Source organism: Periplaneta americana, chromosome 17 (genome assembly GCF_040183065.1).
Source record: "Periplaneta americana isolate PAMFEO1 chromosome 17, P.americana_PAMFEO1_priV1, whole genome shotgun sequence".
Lineage (NCBI taxonomy): Eukaryota > Metazoa > Arthropoda > Insecta > Blattodea > Blattidae > Periplaneta > Periplaneta americana.
In genome coordinates, this window is record NC_091133.1 from 63,012,072 (window position 1) to 63,030,095 (window position 18,024).

The following is an 18,024-nucleotide window of genomic DNA, read 5'->3' on the forward strand; positions in this document are numbered from 1 at the left end:
GATGTCTGATTAGTATAATATGTATTTAATCAGCGATGTATTCAATTGAGGAGGAAAGGAACTGGCAGCCCTACCCTATTATCTCTCCAGCTTTAGTTTTATTCTGCGTGATGCCTTATTGGTGTCACTTGTGAGGTTCAAACGATCAAACCTGTCTTCTGACAGTTGTCTAAACAACAAACAACAAGCTGCCATTCAAATGTCCTCCATACCTTCTCTTTGTTTACGTTTTGTTAATTCAAGTTTTATAAATACAGACGTTCATAAAACAATGGAATCCGAAACCTTGTGTATTATCCGGAATGCTGTGGTTCTATCAATATCACACACGCCACCAATCACACTCTGAAACCTTATAGTGGCATAGCATCGCAATGCTATGAGAATGCAATTGCGAGGCGGTATGGGATGGTTTTTCCTTGTTGGGAATTACAAATTTTCACCAAGTCATTTTATTATGAAATATAACTTCAGTGTCTTTGTTCAGTCGATATTATCTTCTTTGAAAAAATATATCGCATAGTTCTTAAAATACATCCCACCTGTCTCTCGCAAATATCATTGCACTCAAATAGCTCTAGATCTCGAAGATATAAGATATGTAATAATTTGTCAGCTTCATTTTGGAAGGTAAACTGCAGATTTCTCTGTTTACCGCTCCCTTACGACCGGTGAACATTTTACCACGATAAGGTGTCGGCAAAATAGAGACTGGTGCAACAGAAGTATGACTTCATTGAGATAAACTAATAACTTTACCACGGTATACTAAATACCGAAGTTGGTGCACTCGGGCACGAATGCCACAACAGATGCCCAAATATAAGCCTCTAAATACAAGAACTGTGGGTAGACCAAGGAAACGGCGGGTGAAATGTTCAAACCTAATTCATGGATGAAAATGACTTTGATGATGATGATGATACGATGATGGATTTGCTTTAAATAAAATCACATCAATAATCTAAAATGAATGAGATTTGCTTCTCTTTCAGAAGGCATCTTAATTTTAGTTGTCATTGTTAAAGATTTGTTGATAAATATTCGAACGTTTTTATTTTTAATTTAAGAGCACCTAGTATAAACCTGAGACCTGTGCTGCTTAAAAACCGTTTTGACTTAGCATATTCATGCAAATAATACTCATTGTCAGCGTTAAGTGCAATATCTTAAATTTCCTGGAATTTAAAACTCGGTAGAATAATTGAAGGTTTTTTTTTTTTAAACAGAACCATTGTCCAAAAAATGAAAATTTTAGATATTAAGCATATGTTGAAGGTATTGTGCCAGCCATGTACAGAATTAGTTGTTAGTGGAAAAATCACAACAGTACTATGTTATAGAAGTGGAAATTTTCAGTGGTTTTCATAAAACAACCACAGTCCAAAGACTTTTTTTTTTTGGAAACATCCATTGTGCAGGATGATGATGGAATTTACAAATATCCCATTCATAGCATCTTGAAACATTTATCCATACAATTTTTAAACTGTAGTAGATTGGCAGTACTGCTGTTTATGCACGCGGAAAAAGCCACCTGAGAGAAAAATACTTTAGCAGTTTAGCACGTGTATTATTGTATTAGTTATAGAGTCATCTTTAGATGCAGAAGTAACCCCATGGAAGAAACGTAAGCAACGAAAGGAGAAGAAACGGGATATAATAAAGAAAAAGAAGATTAAAGAAGAGACACACTTCAGCCACAACAGAGTATTTTTCTTAAACCAACCATTGTCCACAGTTACCTGCATTTACATTTGTATTTCTATGAGGCAATTTAAGTTATGAATGTACTGTACTTCAGTTTTCTCAAGTTTCTACACCACCTTAAGAAATGACATGATGAATTTCATACTTGAAGTGTCACGAACACCCATGCCAGATAGTTTTGTGTTTGTCCTGAAAATTTATGTTTTTGGACTATGGTTCTTTTTCCAAAAAAAAAAAAAAAAAAAAAAAACTTCAATTGTTAATTAACATATTTTGAAAACATATGATAAGGATGTATTTTTCCTGGAAGCAGATATCAGTTCGGTAGATTTTTTGCTTTGCGTCTGTTCTTAAAAGAGTTATTCTGCGACAATTGTAGAAGATAAATATTCACTTTCAGGTCAATTTGCAGATATCTCGCTTGATTTACCACTCAAATTCTATCCACATTATTATTTGAGCATCCGAACTGTTTTAAAATATCTTGTGGAAATTAAAACATGAATAGGATCTTAATGAATGGTTTTGTATACAGTCTGCGAATGTTGAAATAATTGCGTCAATTTTTTATGTCAATAAATATTTTATATCACATGGAAACAGAACAAAATTAGTAAATAATTCATAATAGAAACATTTAAATTAAACGGTAACAAGCAGCAGTGTGTAATAAAGGATGTAAATAAGTTTTGTTTTCGTGTTTTTTGATTACACATTATTTTTAAAGGGTTACAATTAGAGAAATTTACAAGTGCTAACTCTCAGTGAATGACATTGTATCCTACCGTAGTCACCAATAAAATTATTGAAATATTAAGGCTTATTTTAAATGTGTAGCGTTATACATATTGTTTAGAACACGGAAAAAGTAAGTGTGAGAAATATAAATAACAATGAATATTTCGAAATGGAACCGTGTAAATAAATTAGTAACAAGTTTTTGGTAATGAAGGACAAAATTAATCGTTATTAATGTTTAATTTTTATACACCATTTTAATGTAAATGACATGACGATACAAAAATATAAGTATCAGTTAATTTCCTTATCTATAGTGGATAAACATTAAAAGATTTGGAGTAATTTTTATACCATACGTACTGTTCATAATACACAAACAATGAAGTTGAAGAAATATAAACGATACCAATTAATGATTAGAACATCTTCAGTTATGAATACAGTAGATGAAACAGTATTTGTTATGTTAGAGAATCTGAACAGTTATTTACCTGTTTGTGTTGAATTGTCTAGATCTCTTTAAGATACTGTCAAAGACTCGAGTATTTCAATGTTTTATATATTTCTGTGTTGCGGGGGGTATGACTTGCAAAGTTCAGCACCGTGGAATACAAAATATATGTGTCCTATTGAATTCTCCTATCTCATTGGGCAAGAGATGTTAGTTCATGAATCAGCGATTTGAAGCTGTATAAGATAATCTGGAAAATCTCTTGACGCAAAGAGAAGCCCTATCTGCAGATGACTTTGCATGCTTTTTGTTGTGTGTTAGAATAATTGTTTTTAGAACTTCAGATAACACATCCATCAAATTCGCAATATTTATTCTGCAATCAACTCCTTCAGTAATGTAATATCATTGTGAAAAATACACGTTCAAATAATGCAAAATGTTAGATGTTGATGCCTATATTTTTAGTTCATTTATGATTACCTAAGGCCCATGTAGAAGCTCCGGTTTCGGGTTCAGTAATTTTGGCTGGTGTATTATTAAAGGGAATCTCCAAATTTATAGTTCATTCTAGAATACAAACATTTTTATGTGCAATATGTTGATAAAAATGTGCATAAATTTCCCCGTAATGCATCTACTCTCTCATTAAACAAAATATAAACAAAGATTTGTATTGCACTAAAAGCTATTATTTTATAGATTTCCGCAAATATTCACGTTTACAGAATCTTTTGTACCGAGAAATTGATTTTGAGCATATCGTCTGCTCGTCCATCTCTGGGCTGAGATATATCCTGTACTATTTGACGTATTTTGTTCATATTCAGTATCCACGAATGAATTTATTCGGGAATTTTCACATTAGATATAAAAACTTAGTCATCTTCACACAAAAGCACAACTTTTCTCGTTTTGTAGTTTTAATTCCGATAATTTAAAATTATTTCATCTTAAAATTACTTTTGTATTATGATGTAGGTTTTTTATTCCAAAAGTAGACCTAAATTATAGAGGTAGGTACATAAATTAAAATTTGAAATATTCCATAAAACAGATCGTTAAACTCTATAGTATGCTTACTTACTTACTGGCTTTTAAGGAACTCGGAGGTTCATTGCCGCCCTCACATAAGCCCGCCATTGGTTCCTATCCTGAGCAAGATTAATCCAGTCTCTATCATCATATCCCACCTCCCTCAAATCCATTTTAATATTATCTTCCCATCTACGTCTCGGCCTCCCCAAAGGTCTTTTTCCCTCCGGCCTCCCAACTAATACTCTATATGCATTTCTGGGTTCGCCCATACGTATTACATGCCCTGCCCATGTCAAACGTCTAGATTTAATGTTCCTAATTAGGGCTATGTCATTTGAGGAATACAATGCGTGCAGTTCTGTGTTGTGTAACTTTGTCCATTCTCCTGTAACTTCATCCCTCTTAGCCCCAAATATTTTCCTAAGCACCTTATTCTCAAACACCCTTAACCTCTGTTCCTCTGTCAAAGTGAGAGTCCAAGTTTCACAACCATATAGAGCGACCGGTAATATAACTGTTTTATAAATTCTAACTTTAAGATTTTTTGACAACAGACTGGATGATAAAAGCTTCCGAGGATTATTTGAAGGTTTCGTAACAATCTGTTTTTTACGGTGATGGGTTATTAGGCCTTCGCCCAACTCCCACGCTGGAGAACCACCCCTCATCAGCTGTCCGCGACTGCTTATTCAATATATTCACAGCTACCCTCCATATCTGGAGGCCGTCTCCTCGATCCGCAACCTGAGGACGCGCCATGCCGTGGTGATAGGGACCCACAATACATGGACTATAGTATGCTTGCTTAATAAAATCAATAAGTAAAACAAATGTAGGACAATAAATTGTATTCTTTCTTTTATGTGGTGGTATAGATGATGACAATAACTATATTATCTACAATATTCTTTCTTTTACCAATTGTTGAATAGTATACCTCCTTCCTGTATGGAATCCGCATTGGTCTTCAACTCTGAAAAGTAGTCATTTAATCTTCTCTATTTTTGTATATGGAATAAATTAGTAAATAAAATACAGAATATAGTAGCCTAGTGACGAAATTTATTATTTTGTAGCCTATATACGTGTTTGAAAATTATGGTAACAACTTCATATAATGATGAAGATTATGATGGTGATTATTATTATTATTATTATTATTATTATTATCATCATCATCATTATCATTAATGACGTATTAATGATACAATACCTTGATGCGTATTTTTTTAAAGTAATAGTAAAAATTTCTATCGGTACGTTATAAATAGTGAATGTGAGAATTTCTTGTTCTACAGCTTTCGTCAATACGATAGTCAAATTCTTGCCATACTCTCGTCAACACACTCTATGTATGAAATCGCAGCAATGCTCCGATGTCTTATATTTTCAAGATCTTGGTGTAAACTGTATCCTTCACATACTCCGAAAGAAAGTAGTCGCACGGTGTAAAGTCTGATAACCTAGGAGTCCATGGGCGAGGCTAGATCATCAGCGGTACGTCAGTCTAACGATACAGTAGATAGTCAATTGGAAAATGCACACGAAACCGCATTTATACCATTGATACCATTGATACAGAATTTTTTTGTCACAAGTTGCAGAAGACAAAGTGATTTATGTTGTGCAGTTGTCATTTTTCAACAGTGTCTTCCATGGCAACACAAACAATACATTTTCTGAAACTTATAACATGGAACTTTGAGAGTTTGGCTACCAAAAGGCGTGTACCATGTTTTTTTTTATTTTATTGGGTTATTTTACGACGCTGTATCAACATCTAGGTTATTTAGCGTCTGAATGATATGAAGGTGATAATGCCGGTGAAATGAGTCCGGGGTCCAACACCGAAAGTTACTCAGCATTTGCTCATATTGGGTTGAGGGAAAACCCCGGAAAAAACCTCAACCAGGTAACTTGCCCCGACCGGGATTCGAACCCGGGCCACCTGGTTTCGCGGCCAGATGCGCTGACCGTTACTCCACAGGTGTGGACTTGTGTACTATGTTAATGTCTCATTAGTCATTAATAATACATTACTTAATAATAATCATATGGTTTGTTGTTTAGTCAATTGTCCGAAGACAGGTCTGAACCTCACAAGTGATACAAAGAAGACATTACTTATGAAGCAACTAGACCAGGAGATAATAGAGTAGGGTGGCCAGTTCTTTTCCCCCTCCATTGCATACATCGCCTGTTAGCTACATGTTACACTAATGAAACTTCAGATTCATAAAATAATTGTTATATTGTCATTATTTTGAAATATAGTGTATACAATTCGTTTTACTTCAAATTGTGAAAGTTTCACTTGGTGTCATAAGAATTGTTCCATGGTAGTAGAAAGAAAGAAAAAGGCAAAATTGAAATTCTTACAGGATCTAGTCCAAGCGAATAAAGATAATTATTTCAATGAAAGACGGGAAGCAAGTCGTACATTTAGGAACAAGAAGAGGGATTACTTTAAGAAAAAACTGAATGAGATAGAAACAAATAGTAAGAATAAAAACTTTGGAGATTTATATAAGGGCATAAAGGAGTAAAATTTAAAAAACGATATCAGACAAGGGTAAACGCGATCAAGGATGATATTGGTTACTTGCTTGTAGACTCTCATTCCATCCTGAACAGATAGAAAAACTATTTTGGGCTACTACTAAATGTAGCCTACATAGACCACATAAGAATGATCAGGACGATATACAAATACAAACAGCGGAGCCAATTACACCCGAACCCACACTTTCTGAATTCGAAATTGCGATAGAAAAGCTGAAAAAGTACAAGACTCCGGGTATCGATCAAATTCCGGCAGAATTAATATTAATACTATAAGGTGGAAACGCATTATCTAGCGAAATTTATAAGCTTGTACTTGCTACTTCGGAAAAGTAAATTGTCCCAGAACAATGGAAGGAATCCATAATCGTACCTATCTTTAAGAAGAAGGACAAGACTAACTTTCGAGAAATATCACTTTTATTGACGTCATACAAAATGTTATCCAATATTCTTTTAAGAAGATTAACTCCATATGTAGATGAAATTATTATTGTTTTAGGCATAATACATAGCCTATTTAGCGGATGTTTTCTATTCGACAGATTTTGGAGAAAAATGAGAAGACGAGGACACAGTACAGTTATTCATAGATTTTAAAGACAATACATAAATATGAATCGGCCCGCCGTGTTTGTAAGGAGTTTATTGCGAAATTTCCGAATACTCGACCGTCGAAGAGGCAGGCAGTAAACTAAATGTACAGACCGATTATTTAGTCCTGACAGGTCAGCGACGCGGAAGAGGGGAAGTAATAGGAGAAGTGGGGAGAGTTCCGGAGTAGACATAAGAACGAGCGGTCAGTAAAGAAATGCAGTACAGCTTAACTGTACTGGAAACACAACGCTAAACCGCATGCATGACGTCCGATCGCTCTGACCGCAGGCGACAGACTAACCTGAACATCCCTTGGCGTAACTTAATAGACTCGATTTCATCTTATTATAAGTTTTCCGATAAGCAAGTTACAATATAATAAAGTTTCAATTGACCGTCTCTGCTTATCTTATTATATAAAATATTAGTTACATGAACGTTTTCGGCACTTGTGTATGCCATCATCAGATGATTGAATGATACTGCATGTTAACCTTGCCAAATGGATACATGTGATATCGCCATGATTATTATGTATGCACAACACATGTAATATATATATACCCATATCAGTTAAAATAGTAACATAAAATGCGAATAAAACACTTACACACAGTTAATTAAAGTTAGATGATTAAAAACAGTTCTTTAAAAACAATGTTCGTTTGCTGCTATAATGTCCATCGTTGTCTAGTATACGTTGTGGTTAAGTTAATGCTTGTGATTATTTCAAATAGGATAACCAGTTTTTAAGTATCACCACATTACTTGGTTGCACTATGATATTAAAATGTGTAGAAAAATAAGCCATCAAATTCATTACTTAATGGGTAATGTTCACTTTTTGTTCAGTGTTAATAACATACATAAATATTGAAGCACTTAGAGAGATAAAACATGGCGTACAAGACACTTGCATAATATAAGTACTGCGTTAAGTTGTTATAATGTCTGATGTTGATTGCTTTACCTGGCAGTATTTAGATATTACAATTCCTTAAAATTGCAGGATGGTCACTTTCCGGTTTTCAGCCTAGCCTTGCATACTGCGAACATAAAAATTGAGCTATTAGAGTATGTTGTTAACGGATGATCAAATATAAATGATAAGTAATTAACTTACGTGCAAACAACTGGTTATGATGTGTATTCAGCGATGGCTTGGCTCAGACTGAAAGTCGGTCGGTGCTCACAACGATCTTAACTTAATGAACGTCTAGCGGAACCGGAAGTGGAGTAAGGGGTGGGGGGACCTGTGCGGGGGCTGCTTTTGTTTGGTTTTGTGGAATTAATTTAAATAAATTGAATAATGGATTATTAGTGTTGACTATTTGTTCATTTAAAAGAGGGTTCCCTTCGTTGTAACTCCTGGCCATGTAATATTGTTCGGCTATGTCAATTAAAGAGCTACTTATAACTTTTATAACTTTTTATGCATCATTTATATTGGTTAGCTCATGTCCTTCCTGTATGAGGTGTTGGGCGAATTTCGATTTATTTCTGTTATATTTGAAATCTGTTTTGTGCTCCCTGTATCTAATTCTAAAATTTCGGCGGGTTTGACCTATGTATAATTTAGGATAATTTTTGCAATGTAATTAGTATATACCGCTTTTTTGAAAAAGGTTCGGTATTATTAGTTCTGTTTGGGATTATGTTGTGAAGTTTATTGTCAGTTCTTGAGGCTATGTTGATATTAAAAAAAAAAAAAAGTTGTTTAATTGATTTGAAATTTTCCCAAAGTATGTCATGGTTTGCCAGTATTTGTTGGTTTTTTATTTTTCCGGTTGGAGTGTGGTATGGTTTTCCTTAATTAATTTGGCTTTTCTTTTATTAAGTAATTTTTTGATTAGGTGTTTATCGTAACCGTTTCCTATTGCTAGTTTTTGTATATAATTATATTCTTTGTTATAGTTGTCCTGTTTAATGGTATTGTGAGTAATCTGTTATTAAATATCTAAATTTACTAATTTTATGTGTTGTAGGGTGGGTCGAATTTTTGTCAATAGAATGTGTGGTGGCCGTTTGTTTCCTGTGTATGTCAAAGATTATTTTAGGGAGTTTTACCGTAATATTTAGATCCAGAAAGTTTATACTATTATTGATGCTTGTTTCTAAAGTGAATTTTAGATTCTGGTGTAATTTGTTAAATTCCTCTTGTATAAGTGTGTTTTGGTTGTTACTATCCTCATAAATGATCAGAGTGTCATCAATGTATCTTGTATATATGGCAAAACGAAATTTATTGCTTAAAATTTTAATATGTTTATTTTCGAGATGTTGTAGAAATATGTTTGCCAGGAAACCTGACAAAGGGGCGCCCATTGCAAGGCCTATTGGTTGGGTGTAAAATTTATTATTGAATTTAAATTAATTTTGTTTTAGTGAAGTTTGTAATAGGCGAACAATATTACAGAGCCAGGAGTTACAACGAAGGGAACCCTCTTTTAAATGAACAAATAGTCAACACTAATAATCCATTATTCAATTTATTTAAATTAATTCCACAAAACCAAACAAAAGCAGCCCCCGCACAGGTCTCCCCACCCCTTACTCCACTTCCGGTTCCGCTAGACGTTCATTAAGTTAAGATCGTTGTGAGCACCGACCGACTTTCAGTCTGAGCCAAGCCATCGCTGAATACACATCATAACCAGTTGTTTGCACGTAAGTTAATTACTTATCATTTATATTTGATCATCCGTTAACAACATACTCTAATAGCTCAATTTTTATGTTCGCAGTATGCAAGGCTAGGCTGAAAACCGGAAAGTGACCATCCTGCAATTTTAAGGAATTGTAATATCTAAATACTGCCGGTAAAGCAATCAACATCAGGCATTATAACAACTTAACGCAGTACTTATATTATGCAAGTGTCTTGTACGCCATGTTTTATCTCTCTAAGTGCTTCAATATTTATGTATGTGATTAACACTGAACAAAAAGTGAACATTACCCATTAAGAAATGAATTTGATGGCTTAATTTTCTATACATTTTAATATCATAGTGCAACCAAGTAACGTGGTGATGCTTAAAAACTGGTTATCCTATTTGAAATAATCACAAGCATTAACTTAACCACAACGTATACTAGACAACGATGGACATTATAGCAGCAAACGAACATTGTTTTTAAAGAACTGTTTTTAATCATCTAACTTTAATTAACTGTGTGTAAGTATTTTATTCGCATTTTATGTTACTATTTTAACTGATATGGGTATATATTACATGTTTTGTGCATACATAATAATCATGGCGATATCACATGTATCCATTTGGCAAGGTTAACATGCAGTATCATTCAATCATCTGATGATGGCACACACAAGTGCCGAAAACGTTCATGTATCTAATATTTTATATGATAAGATAAGCACAGACGGTCAATTGAAACTTTATTATATTAATAGACTCGCCTGACCCAGGCGCACATCGTCGGCGACTGTCAGGACTAAATAATCGTACTGTAAGTTAGTGAATAAATCTGAGAACATGGGGTCTGAAATAGACCAGTTTTAAAAGAGACCAGATTACATGACACTGGTGCTGTTCTCGAAAGTTCGCCATAAAAATCGCTGAAAAAATTAGCTGAGCAGACTGGCGTGTCAGTATCGTGTGCAAGAAGGGCAATACTTTTATTACATTGACATTTACAGCATCTATTATAAGATAAGTGTGTCATAGTTTAAATGCGTTGTTACGATATTTAGGCCTATTCTTACTGCCGCACCGCAGTCACCTTCGAGGACCTGCACGCAAGTACATCGGTAAAACAACCCGATAATAACTCTCTATTTGTGAAACAGATAAGATAGCCAGCTATCTACTTCTGTGACATCTCGGGAATTTTGTTTCGATTTACATTGTATTACATTGTATTTCTTATAATGGCTGCTACATAAAGAACAGAAGATTTAATTTAGAGAATGGAGACTGAAGAATATTCATTTGACGTTAAAGAAAATAACTAGGGCAATTTAAAATAATCTCCACATCTTAATTTTAATAAACGTCCAGAAAACAGAGAAAATAAGACTGATACGTTTAATTCAAACTAAATTTAAAGATTAAGAAATATTTCCATATCCCCATTTCAATTGAATGTTCTAGAGAACATAATTATTCTTATTTCATATTATGAAAATCCATTATAACTCCATAGGGAAAAACCAAAAACACAATATGCAAATTTTACGTTAAAGTACAGTAGTTAAACGAAGAAAATAAATATATTATTTTTAAACTCAGTCACTCAAAATCGATAAAGGGTTGAAGCAAGGCTGTTGTTTGTCTCATACCCTGTTCAAGATACAGGGACATCATTTTATTTTTACTTCAATTTTTATTGTACCTGCGTTTCTGAATATACTTGACTCCCACCCCTTTCACTAATGTCCTTGCTAACGTCAGTCACACAACTTACGGCCGCTGTTGCTAGCAGTGAAATAAACAGTAGAGAGTACAGCGTGTTTCAGAAATATGTTGCATTTTCTGTAGAAGAAAGTGCTTATATTATAGAAGCTTATTTTCACACAGGTATCGTGTGTAGCATAACTGAATTTATCTGTGTGGACTGAGCACAAGTGAAGATTAGAGTTACGGAAAGTACGTTACCCTATAATATTGTACGGTACTTAATAGCATTATTTAAACAAGAATTTTGTTTTACTGTTTGTAGATATGAAGGACGATGATGGAAACTGGAATTACAATATAACCGGATGTGAACAACAGTTTTTTTCACAATTTCCTGATTATATCATTATGAAATATTTTCGTAGAAATATCATTAATCTGGTAGATAAATTTAGAGCAACAGAGTGTACAGAAAGAATGAAAAGTGTAATATGGCCAACAAAGGTAACAGAAGATGATGTAGAAGATGCTGGAGAAAGGATGCACCGAGGTCCTAATAAGTCGGTGAAGAAGTTAGCTGTAGAAATTGGGATTTCTTACGGAAGTGTTCACAAAATTCCCAGGAATAAATTAGGTTAGTAATATGCTGGATAAAGTAGACATTACATAATGAATATAACCGCCTGAGGAGTTGAGTTTGTGAAAAGAAAAAATTGTTACTATTCTACTGTTTTTTGATAAAATACTGTAAAAATAATGATCAAACTGAAAATCGTAATACTGTATTTCCCTGTAACATAAATGGATACACTACTTTTCTCTCCTCCTATAGCTAGTAAAATGATTTGTTTACATATTGCACTAGTAACACCAAACTCCTGTGTTTCCGAGTATAGCCAGGTTAATGTTAAAAATGTTGGTAAAAATAAAGTGATGTCCCTGTATATGTGTAAGGTGCTTTGTTGAGTTGGATAATAAAGTGTAGTAGGATGGGAATAGAGTTAAATGGTAGCTGGGTGTATAGTCGGACCATCGGATCTGTGCCCCTTCAGCACTGTCGTCGTTCTTGGAAAAGTTAACGCCTCTACTCACTCCATTCCACCAGCTTTCCTCCCACCACGTCAAACTGCAGGCCATGAACCTTGCCGAATAGGGGTGTTGCCAAACTTCCGCCAAACAGTGTTATGTCTCTTGAATATTGCTTATTAATAATGTGAGGTTAATTATTACTTATTCATAATTTAATTTAAGTAGGTCTAATAAGGCTGATTGACTTCTACGTTTAATTGGAGGTAATTATATGATTACAGTAGCTATTTGTTGGTTAAATGGAATTTACGTGAACGGAATCTATTTCGTTTCTAAAAAGAAATGTTTTCGTCATAAATACTTTTTATTCACCTTATTATCTTATTTTGTTAGGTTTGGAACGTGATCTTGAAGGCCTAATAAAATTATAAAATTGTAGGAATGAATAAACACATAGTCATGTACCCTCTTTCTTTCTCATCCGGGATAAGGACCGGCTATGACGAAGTTAATACATACTATGATCTTATTTACACATTTACATACTATATAACATAACATGCTGATAATGTGCAGGAGTTCTAATTTATTCTTATGAAAATAATTTACATATTTACAAAAGACCAAGACTTGTATTATGCATGAAATTACAGAGGGCATATCCCGGACATATCTGAATCTGAGTCACTACTATTGCTGCTGCTGTCTTCACCCAAGTTGATAATAAATCTAGCTATTTCCTCTTCTATTAATCCGTAACGTTTCTTTCCCACCTTGGAAATTTATTGCTTTCCTCGCAACCTTCAATAATTTCTTCAAAGTCGGAACTTCTTTCTGCATGGTATAAAATTCTTGTATCTTTCTTCTTAAAATACATCGGTCCATATCATCTACAAGAATTAAAGGTTCCCTTGGTCTGTTCCTCCCTGGTGATTCTAGCTTTTCATCTCCTGCACAGACTTCCTCTCGCCTGATTTTCTTTATTAGACGCTCTGACCCGCCTTTATAAATTACATAAAAATGTTGTATTATATCAGTATTAGTTAAGTAAGTAATTTTAATACGTAATCAATTGAAATAAAATAAGCCTCACCTGTGATCGCAGCTGCTTTTTTCGTTGCCTGATTTATAGGAAACAGATATTGACCTGTTAGTTTCTCTTCATCAAAAAATGCTATTACTTCCTTAATAATATTTTTTCACCACTCCATGCTACAGTATAGATGTTGAGTTGACAACACTGGACTGCAAGTGAAAATAAACTGAAGAAGGTTCAAAATTGTGAGCAGTGGGGGAGAGAAAGGGAGAGAGATAGGAATGCAGGGAGAGAAATGAATTACCGAGGCTGAGAAAGGAATTAGGGTTCAGTTCGCATATCTTACGGGGGCACAGATACGATGGTCCGACTATACACACAGTTATTCGCGGATGACCACGTGGTGATAGCCAACAATGAAGAAGACGCCTCATATAACCTATGACGAGAAAGCTGATAGACTAAGCTAATATTCTTTCAGTCATTTATTATCTTAATACACTACTCTCTTAAATTGACTGAGCACATTGGCAATTAAACCAATGACTTTTCGAAAACACTATGAAATGTTTCATATAAAATAATTTCTATCCTGAAATGGAAGCTAAAACGAGCATCATTATTTGAAATATCTCAAAGAATAATCTCCTGAAATTAACGACATTACGGAATATGTATGATAAGAACTTTCTTGTGTTAAATTTTACCGTACCTTGTTAACATGTTTCAACCTATTTTTGGGTCATCTTCAGAACTGGTCGTTGCTGGTCTTGGCGGTAAAAATTAACACAAAGTTCTTATCATACATATTCCGAAGTGATACAGTGTTAAAAGTTGTGTAATCAAGATGTATAATGACATTACTTACGGTACATTCATAATAATAATAATAATAATAATAATAATAATAATAATAATAATAATATTGATAATTATAATAATTATGATGATAATAATAATAATTTATTTATTTAATATGGCAAAACTAAGGCCAGTAGGCCTTTCCTTCCTCCCAGCCAGACTCTAATTCTAATTGAATACAACTGGCTTTTATTACATTAATACAAGACCATAAAACAACATGAAAGTGAATAATAAAAGTAAAAGTATATAATGAAAGATACGTAATCTTAGTGAGACAATAATAAACATTGGTAAGAAATAATAATAATAATAATAATAATAATGAGACAATTTAAATGTTTATTATGTGATTATTAAACCATTAAACATTGAAAAACTTGAAACATCTATTATTGTTAACAAGAATTGTTAGAAAATATTGTCTTAGTCTATTCTTTAAATTGGTTTGATGTCTGACAGTCCCTGACATTACTCGGTAGGGAATTCCAAAGTAGAGGAACAGCCACAGTGGAAGAAGATGAATATGAGGATCGGTGGGAGGGAATGGATAATATTGAGGAGTGTTGTAATCGTGTGTCTAGATTATGGTAGGTAGATAAATTTTGAAAACGAGACGCAAGATAGACATGAGTGGAGAAATGCAATATGTGAAAGAGGAAGGAAAGACAGTGGATTTTCCTACGATCTTCAGGACAACATTTCGAGGGATGGTGTTACTTAATCAGCCCGGCGAATGTTGCAGACGAAACGGACGCACATATTATGAGGACGTTGTAGTCTCTGCGCCAAAGTAACGCTTAGGTCAGTAAACAGACTATCACAGTAATCGAAGTGGGGCATCACGAGTGTTTGCATTAAAATCTTTTTCAGGGAAAAGGGTAGAAAATTCTTCAATCGTCTAAACGAGTGGATTAGTGAGTATTAATAGCGAGTATTATTACAAGATCCTTATTACATAATAGATACGAAAGGGATGTAGCCTATTACATAAAATTTTAATTATATACGTACTTAGCGATTATTTGGAAAGACATTACAATGAACAATTATAGTATATACTTATATTCTTCATGTTTTAAATGAAAAGCTACTCGTTGCTGCTGTTCCCAGAGCTCAAGGAATAATATTCCTTTGACCAGTCGTAATTAAATTTGTGATAGACAAATCAGACGTTGCAGGGAATTTTTCTCGGGATACTTCTGCTTCACACATTCATTTCAGCAACACATTCCACCTCCTTCTCATTTCATTAATCATAAGAGGCAAAGAAAGACAGATATTTCATTATATTTTTTAAATCTCATCTAAATTAAAACAAAAGAAATTTATTAAAGAATTGATCGAAGTATCTCCATTCTATAAATTAGTAGACATAATAAGAATAGAAACATACCTGTATTTCTCTGGATGAAACTATATAAAAATTCTCTGAAATGCAACAGGAAATTATAACCAAGGACGCGTTAAAGCATTGGTTACCGAACACCACAAAATGGCGACGTAATAGAAATGCAACCCGCATAACACTATTGTAGAGAGAGCCTTGTCATTATAGCATTCTGTACATTCGTATAACGCCAGAGAATATGCTATGAACTGAGAAACTTTTATATCTATTTCATTTCATTTCATTTGTAAATTGGCTATTACTATCCTTTTAATCACAGTTTTGGGAGACAAATGAATCTTACGGAAATTTTCAACTTCTTCTGGATACATTATTTCAGGGACACCATCCAAACAAGACTTAACAAAGCGATCATGGTTTTTTTAAATTTTGGAAGCAAGAAAATAACTAGAATTTATTTTATTTTATTTTATTTTATTTTAGGGTTTGATAATTTCGTCATTATGGTTTGTAGGCCTACATGAACTTTCTTCTTTCTAACCTTACAGCGTATTAGTTAGTTTTATTTCTGAAATTAGAAAAAAAGAATCTGAAATATTAATAACATTGTAACAATATTACTGAGTATAAGCACTTCCATATTTTATGTAAAAATAGGGTTAGATTTTATACACAAATGTGTGGCATTGAATGTTGTTTCTATTTTATCAGACTACATAGGAGTCAATATTTTTTTTATGTTTTGTTTATTAATGAAGTATTCTACTTCAAGTAAGGGCGTGGTAATCTTTATGACAAGAAGAATAATGAAGTCGCAAGACTCCATATGAAAAATGATATGATATGATATGATATGATATGATATGATATGATATGATATGATATGATATGATATGATATGATATGATATGATATGATATGATATGATGATATGATGATATAATATGATATGATATATATGATATATGATATGATATGATATGATATTATATGATATGATATGATATATGATGTGATGTGATATATGATATATGGCATGACATGACATGACATGATATATGATATGATATGATATGATATGATATGATATGATATGATATGATATGATATGATATGATATGATGTGATATATGATATGATATGATATATGATATATGATGTGATGTGATATATGGCATGACATGACATGACATATGATATGATATATGATATGATATGATATATGATATATGTGATAAGATATGATATGATATGATATGATATGATATGATATGATATGATATGATATGATATGATATGATATGATATGATATGATATGATATGATATGATATGATATGATATGATATGATATGATATGATATGTCACTAGTTCTTACACTACTTACAAGAATGTTAAACTTTGTGGACGACTCATGAATTTGTCTTCTTTTATTCAATGCTGTGTTCTTCCGTGTTCATTCTTTTACTTATCACTTCATCTATTTCGTACTTCATTCATCTGACACTTATATTTCGTCCTAAAATTTATGTAAAACTTACTTTCCTATTTCTATCATTACGTTTAATATTTATTTCAGATTCTATTTTCACTACAGGTCTACATACTTTTCATTACCATTTCTATCTCTTACTTGTTATACTCGTATGACTTAAAAATATTTTTTTCGCATTCTCTATCTCACAGATACTACAGTATATTTCTTACTTTCTTATTATTCTTAGACCATACTGACATGTAACATGGTCAATTCATACTCTTCGCTCACTTTGCTATTTACATGACTTCACTAATTAATGTACTACCTTTACATTATATTCTTACACGTTACATAATTTAAACGACTCATGCACCTATCTTCCATTGTTCTACATCATGTCCTTTCTTTTCTCTTATCTCTTCCTCTATTTCATCTTTACTCGTCCGACACTATGTATGGCTCAAAAGCTGTTTCAATCTAAATCTAATTCCGTTTCCTTCACACTAGGTTTACTATATTTTTCAGACCCGATTTTCATTATACCAACTATTTCAAGCGTTCCAACCCTTCATTCCTACTTTTTAGACCTTAGCTCACTTTACTTCTTACATCACTTCATTATTATTTGAATTAATTATTACTCAAGGTCTCGAAACCGCTATTCCACATCCTATACTCCATATAACATTTTACAACAAATTAAGCACCTCACATTTTCCCCACCAACACGAAAGAAAATTTACATTTTTTCGTACTACCTGTTTTCTGTTTTGAAACGATATCGAGACAGTATCTTATACAGTA

General features: G+C 33.2%; 1 protein-coding gene across 2 annotated transcripts in view; it reads right to left on the bottom strand.

The window, feature by feature from the left end:
• The window catches only part of LOC138692791 (probable cytochrome P450 6a14), a 47,758-nt gene that overhangs the window by 16,217 nt on the left and 13,517 nt on the right, over positions 1–18,024 (bottom strand). Inside the window, exon 1 of one of the 2 annotated variants that reach the window (XM_069816001.1) lies at positions 2,943–3,066. The exons of the other annotated variant lie outside the window; for it this stretch is intronic. The gene's annotated coding sequence lies outside the window, so the exon portion shown is untranslated. Of the gene's footprint in view, positions 1–2,942; positions 3,067–18,024 lie in introns of those variants that run through there. 2 annotated transcript variants of the gene reach the window in all.